Source organism: Corella eumyota, chromosome 6, assembly GCF_963082875.1.
Source record: "Corella eumyota chromosome 6, kaCorEumy4.1, whole genome shotgun sequence".
NCBI classification, from domain to species: domain Eukaryota; kingdom Metazoa; phylum Chordata; class Ascidiacea; order Phlebobranchia; family Corellidae; genus Corella; species Corella eumyota.
The window spans coordinates 12330892-12347395 of record NC_137495.1 but is presented as its reverse complement, the minus strand read 5'-3'; the positions used below and the strand labels follow the sequence as shown (position 1 = coordinate 12347395).

General features: G+C 24.0%; 23 non-coding genes across 23 annotated transcripts; all 23 read left to right on the top strand.

Moving 5' to 3' along the window:
* The first annotated feature begins 607 nt into the window (after positions 1 to 607).
* Positions 608 to 723, top strand: LOC145757396 (U5 spliceosomal RNA). Its single transcript, XR_014285435.1, has one exon. It is a non-coding gene; the product is annotated as a U5 spliceosomal RNA (small nuclear RNA).
* Positions 724 to 1292: 569 nt separating this feature from the next.
* On the top strand, positions 1293 to 1408 carry LOC145757395 (U5 spliceosomal RNA). Its single transcript, XR_014285434.1, has one exon. It is a non-coding gene; the product is annotated as a U5 spliceosomal RNA (small nuclear RNA).
* A 581-nt stretch (positions 1409 to 1989) lies between these two features.
* LOC145757678 (U5 spliceosomal RNA) lies at positions 1990 to 2105 on the top strand. Its single transcript, XR_014285703.1, has one exon. It is a non-coding gene; the product is annotated as a U5 spliceosomal RNA (small nuclear RNA).
* Positions 2106 to 2674: 569 nt separating this feature from the next.
* LOC145757659 (U5 spliceosomal RNA) lies at positions 2675 to 2790 on the top strand. Its single transcript, XR_014285685.1, has one exon. It is a non-coding gene; the product is annotated as a U5 spliceosomal RNA (small nuclear RNA).
* A 569-nt stretch (positions 2791 to 3359) lies between these two features.
* On the top strand, positions 3360 to 3475 carry LOC145757290 (U5 spliceosomal RNA). Its single transcript, XR_014285334.1, has one exon. It is a non-coding gene; the product is annotated as a U5 spliceosomal RNA (small nuclear RNA).
* Positions 3476 to 4090: 615 nt separating this feature from the next.
* Positions 4091 to 4206, top strand: LOC145757394 (U5 spliceosomal RNA). The gene has a single exon (XR_014285433.1). It is a non-coding gene; the product is annotated as a U5 spliceosomal RNA (small nuclear RNA).
* Positions 4207 to 4775: 569 nt separating this feature from the next.
* On the top strand, positions 4776 to 4891 carry LOC145757288 (U5 spliceosomal RNA). Its single transcript, XR_014285332.1, has one exon. It is a non-coding gene; the product is annotated as a U5 spliceosomal RNA (small nuclear RNA).
* A 569-nt stretch (positions 4892 to 5460) lies between these two features.
* On the top strand, positions 5461 to 5576 carry LOC145757432 (U5 spliceosomal RNA). The gene has a single exon (XR_014285471.1). It is a non-coding gene; the product is annotated as a U5 spliceosomal RNA (small nuclear RNA).
* A 569-nt stretch (positions 5577 to 6145) lies between these two features.
* LOC145757289 (U5 spliceosomal RNA) lies at positions 6146 to 6261 on the top strand. The gene has a single exon (XR_014285333.1). It is a non-coding gene; the product is annotated as a U5 spliceosomal RNA (small nuclear RNA).
* Positions 6262 to 6838: 577 nt separating this feature from the next.
* On the top strand, positions 6839 to 6955 carry LOC145757554 (U5 spliceosomal RNA). Its single transcript, XR_014285588.1, has one exon. It is a non-coding gene; the product is annotated as a U5 spliceosomal RNA (small nuclear RNA).
* Positions 6956 to 7523: 568 nt separating this feature from the next.
* On the top strand, positions 7524 to 7639 carry LOC145757393 (U5 spliceosomal RNA). The gene has a single exon (XR_014285432.1). It is a non-coding gene; the product is annotated as a U5 spliceosomal RNA (small nuclear RNA).
* Positions 7640 to 8239: 600 nt separating this feature from the next.
* On the top strand, positions 8240 to 8355 carry LOC145757596 (U5 spliceosomal RNA). Its single transcript, XR_014285627.1, has one exon. It is a non-coding gene; the product is annotated as a U5 spliceosomal RNA (small nuclear RNA).
* Positions 8356 to 8953: 598 nt separating this feature from the next.
* LOC145757562 (U5 spliceosomal RNA) lies at positions 8954 to 9069 on the top strand. The gene has a single exon (XR_014285596.1). It is a non-coding gene; the product is annotated as a U5 spliceosomal RNA (small nuclear RNA).
* Positions 9070 to 9638: 569 nt separating this feature from the next.
* Positions 9639 to 9754, top strand: LOC145757544 (U5 spliceosomal RNA). Its single transcript, XR_014285578.1, has one exon. It is a non-coding gene; the product is annotated as a U5 spliceosomal RNA (small nuclear RNA).
* A 569-nt stretch (positions 9755 to 10323) lies between these two features.
* On the top strand, positions 10324 to 10439 carry LOC145757392 (U5 spliceosomal RNA). Its single transcript, XR_014285431.1, has one exon. It is a non-coding gene; the product is annotated as a U5 spliceosomal RNA (small nuclear RNA).
* Positions 10440 to 11008: 569 nt separating this feature from the next.
* LOC145757322 (U5 spliceosomal RNA) lies at positions 11009 to 11124 on the top strand. Its single transcript, XR_014285364.1, has one exon. It is a non-coding gene; the product is annotated as a U5 spliceosomal RNA (small nuclear RNA).
* Positions 11125 to 11739: 615 nt separating this feature from the next.
* LOC145757391 (U5 spliceosomal RNA) lies at positions 11740 to 11855 on the top strand. The gene has a single exon (XR_014285430.1). It is a non-coding gene; the product is annotated as a U5 spliceosomal RNA (small nuclear RNA).
* Positions 11856 to 12424: 569 nt separating this feature from the next.
* Positions 12425 to 12540, top strand: LOC145757543 (U5 spliceosomal RNA). Its single transcript, XR_014285577.1, has one exon. It is a non-coding gene; the product is annotated as a U5 spliceosomal RNA (small nuclear RNA).
* Positions 12541 to 13109: 569 nt separating this feature from the next.
* LOC145757640 (U5 spliceosomal RNA) lies at positions 13110 to 13225 on the top strand. The gene has a single exon (XR_014285667.1). It is a non-coding gene; the product is annotated as a U5 spliceosomal RNA (small nuclear RNA).
* Positions 13226 to 13794: 569 nt separating this feature from the next.
* On the top strand, positions 13795 to 13910 carry LOC145757500 (U5 spliceosomal RNA). The gene has a single exon (XR_014285537.1). It is a non-coding gene; the product is annotated as a U5 spliceosomal RNA (small nuclear RNA).
* Positions 13911 to 14479: 569 nt separating this feature from the next.
* Positions 14480 to 14595, top strand: LOC145757390 (U5 spliceosomal RNA). Its single transcript, XR_014285429.1, has one exon. It is a non-coding gene; the product is annotated as a U5 spliceosomal RNA (small nuclear RNA).
* Positions 14596 to 15164: 569 nt separating this feature from the next.
* LOC145757639 (U5 spliceosomal RNA) lies at positions 15165 to 15280 on the top strand. Its single transcript, XR_014285666.1, has one exon. It is a non-coding gene; the product is annotated as a U5 spliceosomal RNA (small nuclear RNA).
* Positions 15281 to 15849: 569 nt separating this feature from the next.
* On the top strand, positions 15850 to 15965 carry LOC145757638 (U5 spliceosomal RNA). The gene has a single exon (XR_014285665.1). It is a non-coding gene; the product is annotated as a U5 spliceosomal RNA (small nuclear RNA).
* Positions 15966 to 16504: the final 539 nt, after the last annotated feature.

Below are 16504 nucleotides of genomic sequence, written 5' to 3'. Positions count from 1 at the left end.
CTAAAATTCATTTTTGTTTATTACTGCATTGTTTTGTATTTGTTAAAGTAATTAACAAGCAATTTTTAGAAATAAAGTAAACTTGAAGAAAAGTTTTAAACCTGAGTTTTTTGTGTTTTTTAGGAGGCGAAAATTGTTAAACTGAAAAGTGTCTTTGTTCTAGATGTATATTTTTCACCTTAATTATACAAATCGTGTAAATGTTTGTCTTAACCAAAGATATCTGTGAATAGGATTAATTTTGAGTTACACTTTATTTTAAGTGACCAACTGAAACAAGAGTGTAATTTCTGAAATATTTTTTTATTTTTAACTGAGATTTAATTAATAATAAAAACCCATTTAAATATGATTGCTAGTTTTTATAATTTAGTATTATTTAAATAAAACTGATATAATCGAGTGTCTAGCATTAAAAATGCAGTGGCCAAACTTTGACTGCTTATTACAACAAACTTTTTCTTGAAGTTTGTTAAAATTATATTGTTATTTAAGTTTTTGTTAGTAAAATGTATTAAGTGTATCTGTTTTAACTTTTAACTGATCACAAACACCACAAATTATATTATTTTATTGCGAAATATACTTCAGTTTCAATAAAAATATTTTACTCGGACTTTTATTCATATCGAGTAAATCTTTCGCCTTTTACTAAAGATTTCCGTGGATAAGAGTATTTTTGAGTTAATTTTGTTTTTGAAAGGCCTACTTTAATTAGTAGGCGATTTTATCTAAAATTCATTTCTGTTGATTACTGCATTATTTTGTATTTGTTAATGTAATTAACAAGCTATTTTTAGAAATAAAGTAAACTTGAAGAAAAGTTTTAAACTTGAGTTTTTAGTGTTTTTTAGGAGGCGAAAATTGTTGAACTGAAAAGTGTCTTTGTTCTAGATGTATATTTTTCACCTTTATTATACAAATCGTGTAAATGTTTGTCTTAACCAAAGATATCTGTGAATAGGATTGATTTTGACTTTTTTCTGAAATATTTTTTTTATTTTTAACTGAGATTTAATTAATAATAAAAACCTATTTAAATATTATTGCTAGTTTTTATAATTTAGTAATATTTTAATAAAACCGCTATAATCGAGTGTTTAGCATTGAAAATGCAGTGGGCAAACTTTGATTGCTTATTACAACAAACTTTTTCTTGAAGTTTGTTAAAATTATATTGTTATTTGGGTTTTTGTTAGTGAAGTGTATCTGTTTTAACTTATAACTGATCACAAACACCACAAATTAATTTATTTAATTGTGAAATATACTTCAGTTTCAATAAAAATCTTTTACTCGGACTTTTATTCATATCGAGTAAATCTTTCGCCTTTTACTAAAGATTTCCGTGGATAAGAGTATTTTTGAGTTAATTTTGTTTTTGAAAGGCCTACTTTAATTAGTAGGCGATTTTATCTAAATTTATTTCTGTTGATTACTGCATTATTTTGTATTTGTTAATGTAATTTTGTATTTGTTAATGTAAGCTATTTTTAGAAATAAAGTAAACTTGAAGAAAAGTTTTAAACTTGAGTTTTTAGTGTTTTTTAATAGGCGAAAATTGTTGAACTGAAAAGTGTCTTTGTTCTAGATGTATATTTTTCACCTTTATTATACAAATCGTGTAAATGTTTGTCTTAACCAAAGATATCTGTGAATAGGATTGATTTTGACTTTTTTCTGAAATATTTTTTTTATTTTTAACTGAGATTTAATTAATAATAAAAACCTATTTAAATATTATTGCTAGTTTTTATAATTTAGTAATATTTTAATAAAACTGCTATAATCGAGTGTCTAGCATTAAAAATGCAGTGGCCAAACTTTGACTGCTTATTACAACAAACTTTTTCTTGAAGTTTGTTAAAATTATATTGTTATTTGAGTTTTTGTTAGTGAAGTGTATCTGTTTTAACTTATAACTGATCACAAACACCACAAATTAATTTATTTAATTGTGAAATATACTTCAGTTTCAATAAAAATATTTTACTCGTTCTTTTATTCATATCGAGTAAATCTTTCGCCTTTTACTAAAGATTTCCGTAGATAAGAGTATTTTTGAGTTAATTTTGTTTTTGAAAGTCTTACTTTTATTAGTAGGCGATTTTACTTAAAATTCATTTCTGTTGATTACTGCATTATTTTGCATTTGTTAATGTAATTTACAAACTATTTTTCGAAATAAAGTAAACTTGAAGAAAAGTTTTAAACTTGAGTTTTTAGTGTTTTTTAGGAGGCGAAAATTGTTGAACTGAAAAGTGTCTTTGTTCTAGATGTATATTTTTCACCTTTATTATACAAATCGTGTAAATGTTTGTCTTAACCAAAGATATCTGTAAATAGGATTGATTTTGACTTTTTTCTGAAATATTTTTTTTATTTTTAACTGAGATTTAATTAATAATAAAAACCTATTTAAATATTATTGCTAGTTTTTATAATTTAGTAATATTTTAATAAAACTGCTATAATCGAGTGTTTAGCATTGAAAATGCAGTGGCCAAACTTTGACTGCTTATTACAACAAACTTTTTCTTGAAGTTTGTTAAAATTATATTGTTATTTGAGTTTTTGTTAGTGAAGTGTATCTGTTTTAACTTATAACTGATCACAAACACCACAAATTAATTTATTTAATTGTGAAATATACTTCAGTTTCAATAAAAATATTTTACTCGGACTTTTATTCATATCGAGTAAATCTTTTGCCTTTTATTAAAGATTTCCGTAGATAAGAGTATTTTTGAGTTAATTTTGTTTTTGAAAGTCCTACTTTTATTAGTAGGCGATTTTACTTAAAATTCATTTCTGTTGATTACTGCATTATTTTGTATTTGTTAATGTAATTTACAAGCTATTTTTAGAAATAAAGTAAACTTGAAGAAAAGTTTTAAACTTGAGTTTTTAGTGTTTTTTAGGAGGCGAAAATTGTTGAACTGAAAAGTGTTTTTGTTCTAGATGTATATTTTTCACCTTTATTATACAAATCGTGTAAATGTTTGTCTTAACCAAAGATATCTGTAAATAGGATTGATTTTGACTTTTTTCTGAAATATTTTTTTTATTTTTAACTGAGATTTAATTAATAATAAAAACCTATTTAAATATTATTGCTAGTTTTTATAATTTAGGAATATTTTAATAAAACTGCTATAATCGGGTGTTTAGCATTGAAAATGCAGTGGCCAAACTTTGACTGCTTATTACAACAAACTTTTTCTTGAAGTTTGTTAAAATTATATTGTTATTTGAGTTTTTGTTAGTGAAGTGTATCTGTTTTAACTTTTAACTGATCACAAACACCTCAAATTAATTTATTTAATTGTGAAATTTACTTCAGTTTCAATAAAGATCTTTTACTCGGACTTTTATTCATATCGAGTAAATCTTTCGCCTTTTACTAAAGATTTCCGTGGATAAGAGTATTTTTGAGTTAATTTTCTTTTTGAAAGGCCTACTTTAATTAGTAGGCGATTTTACTTAAAATTCATTTCTGTTGATTACTGCATTATTTTGTATTTGTTAATGTAATTAACAAGCTATTTATAGAAATAAAGTAAACTTGAAGAAAAGTTTTAAACTTGAGTTTTTAGTGTTTTTTAGGAGGCGAAAATTGTTGAACTGAAAAGTGTATTTGTTCTAGATGTATATTTTTCACCTTTATTATACAAATCGTGTAAAAGTTTGTCTTAACCAAAGATATCTGTGAATAGGATTAATTTTGAGTTACACTTTATTTTAAGTGACCAACTGAAACAAGAGTGTAATTTCTGAAATATTTTTTTATTTTTAACTGAGATTTAATTAATAATAAAAACCCATTTAAATATGATTGCTAGTTTTTATAATTTAGTATTATTTAAATAAAACTGATATAATCGAGTGTCTAGCATTAAAAATGCAGTGGCCAAACTTTGACTGCTTATTACAACAAACTTTTTCTTGAAGTTTGTTAAAATTATATTGTTATTTAAGTTTTTGTTAGTAAAATGTATTAAGTGTATCTGTTTTAACTTTTAACTGATCACAAACACCACAAATTATATTATTTAATTGCGAAATATACTTCAGTTTCAATAACAATATTTTACTCGGACTTTTATTCATATCGAGTAAATCTTTCGCCTTTTACTAAAGATTTCCGTGGATAAGAGTATTTTTGAGTTAATTTTGTTTTTGAAAGGCCTACTTTAATTAGTAGGCGATTTTATCTAAAATTCATTTCTGTTGATTACTGCATTATTTTGTATTTGTTAATGTAATTAACAAGCTATTTTTATAAATAAAGTAAACTTGAAGAAAAGTTTTAAACTTGAGTTTTTAGTGTTTTTTAGGAGGCGAAAATTGTTGAACTGAAAAGTGTCTTTGTTCTAGATGTATATTTTTCACCTTTATTATACAAATCGTGTAAATGTTTGTCTTAACCAAAGATATCTGTGAATAGGATTGATTTTGACTTTTTTCTGAAATATTTTTTTTATTTTTAACTGAGATTTAATTAATAATAAAAACCTATTTAAATATTATTGCTAGTTTTTATAATTTAGTAATATTTTAATAAAACCGCTATAATCGAGTGTTTAGCAGTGAAAATGCAGTGGGCAAACTTTGATTGCTTATTACAACAAACTTTTTCTTGAAGTTTGTTAAAATTATATTGTTATTTGAGTTTTTGTTAGTGAAGTGTATCTGTTTTAACTTATAACTGATCACAAACACCACAAATTAATTTATTTAATTGTGAAATATACTTCAGTTTTAATAAAAATCTTTTACTCGGACTTTTATTCATATCGAGTAAATCTTTCGCCTTTTACTAAAGATTTCCGTGGATAAGAGTAATTTTGAGTTAATTTTGTTTTTGAAAGTCCTACTTTTATTAGTAGGCGATTTTACTTAAAATTCATTTCTGTTGATTACTGCATTATTTTGCATTTGTTAATGTAATTTACAAGCTATTTTTAGAAATAAAGTAAACTTGAAGAAAAGTTTTAAACTTGAGTTTTTAGTGTTTTTTAGGAGGCGAAAATTGTTGAACTGAAAAGTGTCTTTGTTCTAGATGTATATTTTTCACCTTTATTATACAAATCGTGTAAATGTTTGTCTTAACCAAAGATATCTGTAAATAGGATTGATTTTGACTTTTTTCTGAAATATTTTTTTTATTTTTAACTGAGATTTAATTAATAATAAAAACCTATTTAAATATTATTGCTAGTTTTTATAATTTAGTAATATTTTAATAAAACTGCTATAATCGAGTGTTTAGCATTGAAAATGCAGTGGCCAAACTTTGACTGCTTATTACAACAAACTTTTTCTTGAAGTTTGTTAAAATTATATTGTTATTTGAGTTTTTGTTAGTGAAGTGTATCTGTTTTAACTTATAACTGATCACAAACACCACAAATTAATTTATTTAATTGTGAAATATACTTCAGTTTCAATAAAAAACTTTTACTCGGACTTTTATTCATATCGAGTAAATCTTTCGCCTTTTACTAAAGATTTCCGTGGATAAGAGTATTTTTGAGTTAATTTTGTTTTTGAAAGGCCTACTTTAATTAGTGGGCAATTTTATCTAAAATTCATTTCTGTTGATTAATGCATTATTTTGTATTTGTTAATGTAATTAACAAGCTATTTTTAGAAATAAAGTAAACTTGAAGAAAAGTTTTAAACTTGAGTTTTTAGTGTTTTTTAGGAGGCGAAAATTGTTGAACTGAAAAGTGTCTTTGTTCTAGATGTATATTTTTCACCTTTATTATACAAATCGTGTAAATGTTTGTCTTAACCAAAGATATCTGTGAATAGGATTGATTTTGACTTTTTTCGGAAATATTTTTTTTATTTTTAACTGAGATTTAATTAATAATAAAAACCTATTTAAATATTATTGCTAGTTTTTATAATTTAGTAATATTTTAATAAAACTGCTATAATCGAGTGTTTAGCATTGAAAATGCAGTGGCCAAACTTTGACTGCTTATTACAACAAACTTTTTCTTGAAGTTTGTTAAAATTATATTGTTATTTGAGTTTTTGTTAGTGAAGTGTATCTGTTTTAACTTATAACTGATCACAAACACCACAAATTAATTTATTTAATTGTGAAATTTACTTCAGTTTTAATAAAGATCTTTTACTCGGACTTTTATTCATATCGAGTAAATCTTTCGCCTTTTACTAAAGATTTCCGTGGATAAGAGTATTTTTGAGTTAATTTTCTTTTTGAAAGGCCTACTTTAATTAGTAGGCGATTTTATCTAAAATTCATTTTTGTTGATTACTGCATTATTTTGTATTTGTTAATGTAATTAACAAGCTATATTTAGAAATAAAGTAAACTTGAAGAAAAGTTTTAAACTTGAGTTTTTAGTGTTTTTTAGGAGGCGAAAATTGTTAAACTGAAAAGTGTCTTTGTTCTAGATGTATATTTTTCACCTTTATTATACAAATCGTGTAAGTGTTTGTCTTAACCAAAGATATCTGTGAATAGGATTGATTTTGACTTTTTTCTGAAATATTTTTTTTATTTTTAACTGAGATTTAATTAATAATAAAAACCTATTTAAATATTATTGCTAGTTTTTATAATTTAGTAATATTTTAATAAAACCGCTATAATGGAGTGTTTAGCATTGAAAATGCAGTGGCCAAACTTTGACTGCTTATTACAACAAACTTTTTCTTGAAGTTTGTTAAAATTATATTGTTATTTGAGTTTTTGTTAGTGAAATGTATTAAGTGTATCTGTTTTAACTTATAACTGATCACAAACACCACAAATTAATTTATTTATTGGGAAATATACTTCAGTTTCAATAAAAATATTTTACGCGGACTTTTATTCATATCGAGTAAATCTTTCGCCATTTACTAAAGATTTCCGTGGATAAGAGTATTTTTGAGTTAATTTTATTTTTGAAACGCCTACTTTAATTAGTAGGCGATTTTATCTAAAATTCATTTCTGTTGATTACTGCATTATTTTGTATTTGTTAATGTAATTAACAAGCTATTTTTAGAAATAAAGTAAACTTGAAGAAAAGTTTTAAACTTGAGTTTTTAGTGTTTTTTAGGAGGCGAAAATTGTTGAACTGAAAAGTGTCTTTGTTCTAGATGTATATTTTTCACCTTTATTATACAAATCGTGTAAATGTTTGTCTTAATCAAAGATATCTGTGAATAGAATTGATTTTGACTTTTTTCTGAAATATTTTTTTTATTTTTAACTGAGATTTAATTAATAATAAAAACCTTTTTAAATATTATTGCTAGTTTTTATAATTTAGTAATATTTTAATGAAACTGCTATAATCGAGTGTCTAGCATTAAAAATGCAGTGGCCAAACTTTGACTGCTTATTACAACAAACTTTTTCTTGAAGTTTGTTAAAATTATATTGTTATTTGAGTTTTTGTTAGTGAAGTGTATCTGTTTTAACTTATAACTGATCACAAACACCACAAATTAATTTATTTAATTGTGAAATATACTTCAGTTTCAATAAAAATCTTTTACTCGGACTTTTATTCATATCGAGTAAATCTTTCGCCTTTTACTAAAGATTTCCGTGGATAAGAGTATTTTTGAGTTAATTTTGTTTTTGAAAGGCCTACTTTAATTAGTAGGCGATTTTATCTAAAATTTATTTCTGTTGATTACTGCATTATTTTGTATTTGTTAATGTAATTAACAAGCTATTTTTAGAAATAAAGTAAACTTGAAGAAAAGTTTTAAACTTGAGTTTTTTGTGTTTTTTAGGAGGCGAAAATTGTTGAACTGAAAAGTGTATTTGTTCTAGATGTATATTTTTCACCTTTTTTTATACAAATCGTGTAAATGTTTGTCTTAACCAAGGGTATCTGTGAATAGGATTGATTTTGAGTTACACTTTATTTTAAGTGAACAACTGAAACAAGAGTGTAATTTCTCAAATATTTTTAACTGAGATTTAAATAAATAATAAAAACCCATTTTAATATTATTGCTAGTTTTTATAATTTAGTAATATTTAAATAAAACTGATATAATCGAGTGTCTAGCATTGAAAATGCAGTGGCCAAACTTTGACTGCTTATTACAACAAACTTTTCCTTGAAGTTTGTTAAAATTATATTGTTTTTCGAGTTTTTGTTAGTAAAGTGTATCTGTTTTAACTTATAACTGATGACAAACACCACAAATTAATTTATTTAATTGTGAAATATAGTTCAGTTTCAATAAAGGTATTTTACTCTGACTTTTATTCATATCGAGTAAATCTTTCACCTTTTACTAAAGTTTTCCGTGGATAAGAGGATTTTAGAGTTAAATTTGTTTTTGAAAGGCCTACTTTTAATAGTAGGCGATTTTACCTAAAATTCATTTCTGTTGATTACTGCATTATTTTGTATTTGTTAATGTAATTAACAAGCTATTTTTAGAAATAAAGTAAACTTGAAGAAAAGTTTTAAACTTGAGTTTTTAGGAGGCAAAAATTGTTGAACTGAAAAGTGTCTTTGTTCTAGATGTATATTTTTCACCTTAATTATACAAATCGTGTAAATGTTTGTCTTAACCAAAGATATCTGTGAATAAGATTGATTTTGAGTTACACTTTATTTTAAGTGACCAACTGAAACAAGAGTGTAATTTCTGAAATATTTTTTTTATTTTTAACTGAGATTTAAATAAATAATAAAAACCCATTTTAATATTATTGCTAGTTTTTATAATTTGGTAATATTTTAATAAAACTGCTATAATCGAGTGTTTAGCATTGAAAATGCAGTGGCCAAACTTTGACTGCTTATTACAACAAACTTTTTCTTGAAGTTTGTTAAAATTATATTGTTATTTGAGTTTTTGTTAGTGAAGTGTATCTGTTTTAACTTATAACTGATCACAAACACCACAAATTAATTTATTTAATTGTGAAATATACTTCAGTTTCAATAAAAATCTTTTACTCGGACTTTTATTCATATCAAGTAAATCTTTCGCCTTTTACTAAAGATTTCCGTGGATAAGAGTATTTTTGAGTTAATTTTGTTATTGAAAGGCCTACTTTAATTAGTGGGCGATTTTATCTAAAATTCATTTCTGTTGATTACTGCATTATTTTGTATTTGTTAATGTAATTAACAAGCTATTTTTAGAAATAAAGTAAACTTGAAGAAAAGTTTTATACTTGAGTTTTTAGTGTTTTTTAGGAGACGAAAATTGTTGAACTGAAAAGTGTCTTTGTTCTAGATGTATATTTTTCACCTTTATTATACAAATCGTGTAAATGTTTGTCTTAACCAAAGATATCTGTGAATAGGATTGATTTTGACTTTTTTCTGAAATATTTTTTTTATTTTTAACTGAGATTTAATTAATAATAAAAACCTATTTTAATATTATTGCTAGTTTTTATAATTTAGTAATATTTTAATAAAACTGCTATAATCGAGTGTTTAGCATTGAAAATGCAGTGGCCAAACTTTGACTGCTTATTACAACAAACTTTTTCTTGAAGTTTGTTAAAATTATATTGTTATTTAAGTTTTTGTTAGTGAAGTGTATCTGTTTTAACTTATAACTGATCACAAACACCTCAAATTAATTTATTTATTTGTGAAATTTACTTCAGTTTCAATAAAGATCTTTTACTCGGACTTTTATTCATATCGAGTAAATCTTTCGCTTTTTACTAAAGATTTCCGTGGATAAGAGTATTTTTGAGTTAATTTTGTTTTTGAAAGTCCTACTTTTATTAGTAGGCGATTTTACTTAAAATTCATTTCTGTTGATTACTGCATTATTTTGTATTTGTTAATGTAATTTACAAGCTATTTTTAGAAATAAAGTAAACTTGAAGAAAAGTTTTAAACTTGAGTTTTTAGTGTTTTTTAGGAGGCGAAAATTGTTGAACTGAAAAGTGTCTTTGTTCTAGATGTATATTTTTCACCTTTATTATACAAATCGTGTAAATGTTTGTCTTAACCAAAGATATCTGTGAATAGGATTGATTTTGACTTTTTTCTGAAATATTTTTTTTATTTTTAACTGAGATTTAATTAATAATAAAAACCTATTTAAATATTATTGCTAGTTTTTATAATTTAGTAATATTTTAATAAAACTGCTATAATCGAGTGTTTAGCATTGAAAATGCAGTGGCCAAACTTTGATTGCTTATTACAACAAACTTTTTCTTGAAGTTTGTTAAAATTATATTGTTATTTGAGTTTTTGTTAGTGAAGTGTATCTGTTTTAACTTATAACTGATCACAAACACCACAAATTAATTTATTTAATTGTGAAATATACTTCAGTTTCAATAAAATTCTTTTACTCGGACTTTTATTCATATCGAGTAAATCTTTCGCCTTTTACTAAAGATTTCCGTGGATAAGAGTATTTTTGAGTTAATTTTGTTTTTGAAAGGCCTACTTTAATTAGTAGGCGATTTTATCTAAAATTCATTTCTGTTGATTACTGCATTATTTTGCATTTGTTAATGTAATTAACAAGCTATTTTTAGAAATAAAGTAAACTTGAAGAAAAGTTTTAAACTTGAGTTTTTAGTGTTTTTTAGGAGGCGAAAATTGTTGAACTGAAAAGTGTCTTTGTTCTAGATGTATATTTTTCACCTTTATTATACAAATTGTGTAAATGTTTGTCTTAACCAAAGATATCTGTGAATAGGATTGATTTTGACTTTTTTCTGAAATATTTTTTTTATTTTTAACTGAGATTTAATTAATAATAAAAACCTATTTAAATATTATTGCTAGTTTTTATAATTTAGTAATATTTTAATAAAACCGCTATAATCGAGTGTTTAGCATTGAAAATGCAGTGGCCAAACTTTGACTGCTTATTACAACAAACTTTTTCTTGAAGTTTGTTAAAATTATATTGTTATTTGAGTTTTTGTTAGTGAAGTGTATCTGTTTTAACTTATAACTGATCACAAACACCACAAATTAATTTATTTAATTGTGAAATATACTTCAGTTTCAATAAAAATATTTTACTCGGACTTTTATTCATATCGAGTAAATCTTTCGCCTTTTACTAAAGATTTCCGTGGATAAGAGTATTTTTGAGTTAATTTTGTTTTTGAAAGGCCTACTTTTATTAGTAGGCGATTTTACTTAAAATTCATTTCTGTTGATTACTACATTATTTTGTATTTGTTAATGTAATTAACAAGCTATTTTTAGAAATAAAGTAAACTTGAAGAAAAGTTTTAAACTTGAGTTTTTAGTGTTTTTTAGGAGGCGAAAATTGTTGAACTGAAAAGTGTATTTGTTCTAGATGTATATTTTTCACCTTTATTATACAAATCGTGTAAAAGTTTGTCTTAACCAAAGATATCTGTGAATAGGATTAATTTTGAGTTACACTTTATTTTAAGTGACCAAGTGAAACAAGAGTGTAATTTCTGAAATATTTTTTTATTTTTAACTGAGATTTAATTAATAATAAAAACCCATTTAAATATGATTGCTAGTTTTTATAATTTAGTATTATTTAAATAAAACTGATATAATCGAGTGTCTAGCATTAAAAATGCAGTGGCCAAACTTTGACTGCTTATTACAACAAACTTTTTCTTGAAGTTTGTTAAAATTATATTGTTATTTAAGTTTTTGTTAGTAAAATGTATTAAGTGTATCTGTTTTAACTTTTAACTGATCACAAACACCACAAATTATATTATTTAATTGTGAAATATACTTCAGTTTCAATAAAAATCTTTTACTCGGACTTTTATTCATATCGAGTAAATCTTTCGCCTTTTACTAAAGATTTCCGTGGATAAGAGTATTTTTGAGTTAATTTTGTTTTTGAAAGGCCTACTTTAATTAGTAGGCGATTTTATCTAAAATTCATTTCTGTTGATTACTGCATTATTTTGCATTTGTTAATGTAATTAACAAGCTATTTTTAGAAATAAAGTAAACTTGAAGAAAAGTTTTAAACTTGAGTTTTTAGTGTTTTTTAGGAGGCGAAAATTGTTGAACTGAAAAGTGTCTTTGTTCTAGATGTATATTTTTCACCTTTATTATACAAATTGTGTAAATGTTTGTCTTAACCAAAGATATCTGTGAATAGGATTGATTTTGACTTTTTTCTGAAATATTTTTTTTATTTTTAACTGAGATTTAATTAATAATAAAAACCTATTTAAATATTATTGCTAGTTTTTATAATTTAGTAATATTTTAATAAAACCGCTATAATCGAGTGTTTAGCATTGAAAATGCAGTGGCCAAACTTTGACTGCTTATTACAACAAACTTTTTCTTGAAGTTTGTTAAAATTATATTGTTATTTGAGTTTTTGTTAGTGAAGTGTATCTGTTTTAACTTATAACTGATCACAAACACCACAAATTAATTTATTTAATTGTGAAATATACTTCAGTTTCAATAAAAATATTTTACTCGGACTTTTATTCATATCGAGTAAATCTTTCGCCTTTTACTAAAGATTTCCGTAGATAAGAGTATTTTTGAGTTAATTTTGTTTTTGAAAGTCCTACTTTTATTAGTAGGCGATTTTACTTAAAATTCATTTCTGTTGATTACTGCATTATTTTGTATTTGTTAATGTAATTTACAAGCTATTTTTAGAAATAAAGTAAACTTGAAGAAAAGTTTTAAACTTGAGTTTTTAGTGTTTTTTAGGAGGCGAAAATTGTTGAACTGAAAAGTGTCTTTGTTCTAGATGTATATTTTTCACCTTTATTATACAAATCGTGTAAATGTTTGTCTTAACCAAAGATATCTATAAATAGGATTGATTTTGACTTTTTTCTGAAATATTTTTTTTATTTTTAACTGAGATTTAATTAATAATAAAAACCTATTTAAATATTATTGCTAGTTTTTATAATTTAGTAATATTTTAATAAAACTGCTATAATCGAGTGTTTAGCATTGAAAATGCAGTGGCCAAACTTTGACTGCTTATTACAACAAACTTTTTCTTGAAGTTTGTTAAAATTATATTGTTATTTGAGTTTTTGTTAGTGAAGTGTATCTGTTTTAACTTATAACTGATCACAAACACCACAAATTAATTTATTTAATTGTGAAATATACTTCAGTTTCAATAAAAATATTTTACTCGGTCTGTTATTCATATCGAGTAAATCTTTCGCCTTTTACTAAAGATTTCCGTAGATAAGAGTATTTTTGAGTTAATTTTGTTTTTGAAAGTCCTACTTTTATTAGTAGGCGATTTTACTTAAAATTCATTTCTGTTGATTACTGCATTATTTTGTATTTGTTAATGTAATTTACAAGCTATTTTTAGAAATAAAGTAAACTTGAAGAAAAGTTTTAAACTTGAGTTTTTAGTGTTTTTTAGGAGGCGAAAATTGTTGAACTGAAAAGTGTCTTTGTTCTAGATGTATATTTTTCACCTTTATTATACAAATCGTGTAAATGTTTGTCTTAACCAAAGATATCTGTAAATAGGATTGATTTTGACTTTTTTCTGAAATATTTTTTTTATTTTTAACTGAGATTTAATTAATAATAAAAACCTATTTAAATATTATTGCTAGTTTTTATAATTTAGTAATATTTTAATAAAACTGCTATAATCGAGTGTTTAGCATTGAAAATGCAGTGGCCAAACTTTAACTGCTTATTACAACAAACTTTTTCTTGAAGTTTGTTAAAATTATATTGTTATTTGAGTTTTTGTTAGTGAAGTGTATCTGTTTTAACTTATAACTGATCACAAACACCACAAATTAATTTATTTAATTGTGAAATATACTTCAGTTTCAATAAAAATCTTTTACTCGGACTTTTATTCATATCAAGTAAATCTTTCGCCTTTTACTAAAGATTTCCGTGGATAAGAGTATTTTTGAGTTAATTTTGTTATTGAAAGGCCTACTTTAATTAGTAGGCGCTTTTATCTAAAATTCATTTCTGTTGATTACTGCATTATTTTGTATTTGTTAATGTAATTAACAAGCTATTTTTAGAAATAAAGTAAACTTGAAGAAAAGTTTTATACTTGAGTTTTTAGTGTTTTTTAGGAGACGAAAATTGTTGAACTGAAAAGTGTCTTTGTTCTAGATGTATATTTTTCACCTTTATTATACAAATCGTGTAAATGTTTGTCTTAACCAAAGATATCTGTGAATAGGATTGATTTTGACTTTTTTCTGAAATATTTTTTTTATTTTTAACTGAGATTTAATTAATAATAAAAACCTTTTTAAATATTATTGCTAGTTTTTATAATTTAGTAATATTTTAATGAAACTGCTATAATCGAGTGTCTAGCATTAAAAATGCAGTGGCCAAACTTTGACTGCTTATTACAACAAACTTTTTCTTGAAGTTTGTTAAAATTATATTGTTATTTGAGTTTTTGTTAGTGAAGTGTATCTGTTTTAACTTATAACTGATCACAAACACCACAAATTAATTTATTTAATTGTGAAATATACTTCAGTTTCAATAAAAATCTTTTACTCGGACTTTTATTCATATCGAGTAAATCTTTCGCCTTTTACTAAAGATTTCCGTGGATAAGAGTATTTTTGAGTTAATTTTGTTTTTGAAAGGCCTACTTTAATTAGTAGGCGATTTTATCTAAAATTTATTTCTGTTGATTACTGCATTATTTTGTATTTGTTAATGTAATTAACAAGCTATTTTTAGAAATAAAGTAAACTTGAAGAAAAGTTTTAAACTTGAGTTTTTTGTGTTTTTTAGGAGGCGAAAATTGTTGAACTGAAAAGTGTCTTTGTTCTAGATGTATATTTTTCACCTTTATTATACAAATCGTGTAAATGTTTGTCTTAACCAAAGATATCTGTGAATAGGATTGATTTTGACTTTTTTCTGAAATATTTTTTTTATTTTTAACTGAGATTTAATTAATAATAAAAACCTATTTAAATATTATTGCTAGTTTTTATAATTTAGTAATATTTTAATAAAACTGCTATAATCGAGTGTTTAGCATTGAAAATGCAGTGGCCAAACTTTGACTGCTTATTACAACAAACTTTTTCTTGAAGTTTGTTAAAATTATATTGTTATTTGAGTTTTTGTTAGTGAAGTGTATCTGTTTTAACTTATAACTGATCACAAACACCACAAATTAATTTATTTAATTGTGAAATATACTTCAGTTTCAATAAAAATATTTTACTCGGTCTGTTATTCATATCGAGTAAATCTTTCGCCTTTTACTAAAGATTTCCGTAGATAAGAGTATTTTTGAGTTAATTTTGTTTTTGAAAGTCCTACTTTTATTAGTAGGCGATTTTACTTAAAATTCATTTCTGTTGATTACTGCATTATTTTGTATTTGTTAATGTAATTTACAAGCTATTTTTAGAAATAAAGTAAACTTGAAGAAAAGTTTTAAACTTGAGTTTTTAGTGTTTTTTAGGAGGCGAAAATTGTTGAACTGAAAAGTGTCTTTGTTCTAGATGTATATTTTTCACCTTTATTATACAAATCGTGTAAATGTTTGTCTTAACCAAAGATATCTGTAAATAGGATTGATTTTGACTTTTTTCTGAAATATTTTTTTTATTTTTAACTGAGATTTAATTAATAATAAAAACCTATTTAAATATTATTGCTAGTTTTTATAATTTAGTAATATTTTAATAAAACTGCTATAATCGAGTGTTTAGCATTGAAAATGCAGTGGCCAAACTTTGACTGCTTATTACAACAAACTTTTTCTTGAAGTTTGTTAAAATTATATTGTTATTTGAGTTTTTGTTAGTGAAGTGTATCTGTTTTAACTTATAACTGATCACAAACACCACAAATTAATTTATTTAATTGTGAAATATACTTCAGTTTCAATAAAAAGATTTTACTCGGTCTGTTATTCATATCGAGTAAATCTTTCGCCTTTTACTAAAGATTTCCGTAGATAAGAGTATTTTTGAGTTAATTTTGTTTTTGAAAGTCCTACTTTTATTAGTAGGCGATTTTACTTAAAATTCATTTCTGTTGATTACTGCATTATTTTGTATTTGTTAATGTAATTTACAAGCTATTTTTAGAAATAAAGTAAACTTGAAGAAAAGTTTTAAACTTGAGTTTTTAGTGTTTTTTAGGAGGCGAAAATTGTTGAACTGAAAAGTGTCTTTGTTCTAGATGTATATTTTTCACCTTTATTATACAAATCGTGTAAATGTTTGTCTTAACCAAAGATATCTGTAAATAGGATTGATTTTGACTTTTTTCTGAAATATTTTTTTTATTTTTAACTGAGATTTAATTAATAATAAAAACCTATTTAAATATTATTGCTAGTTTTTATAATTTAGTAATATTTTAATAAAACTGCTATAATCGAGTGTTTAGCATTGAAAATGCAGTGGCCAAACTTTGACTGCTTATTACAACAAACTTTTTCTTGAAGTTTGTTAAAATTATATTGTTATTTGAGTTTTTGTTAGTGAAGTGTATCTGTTTTAACTTATAACTGATCACAAACACCACAAATTAATTTATTTAATTGT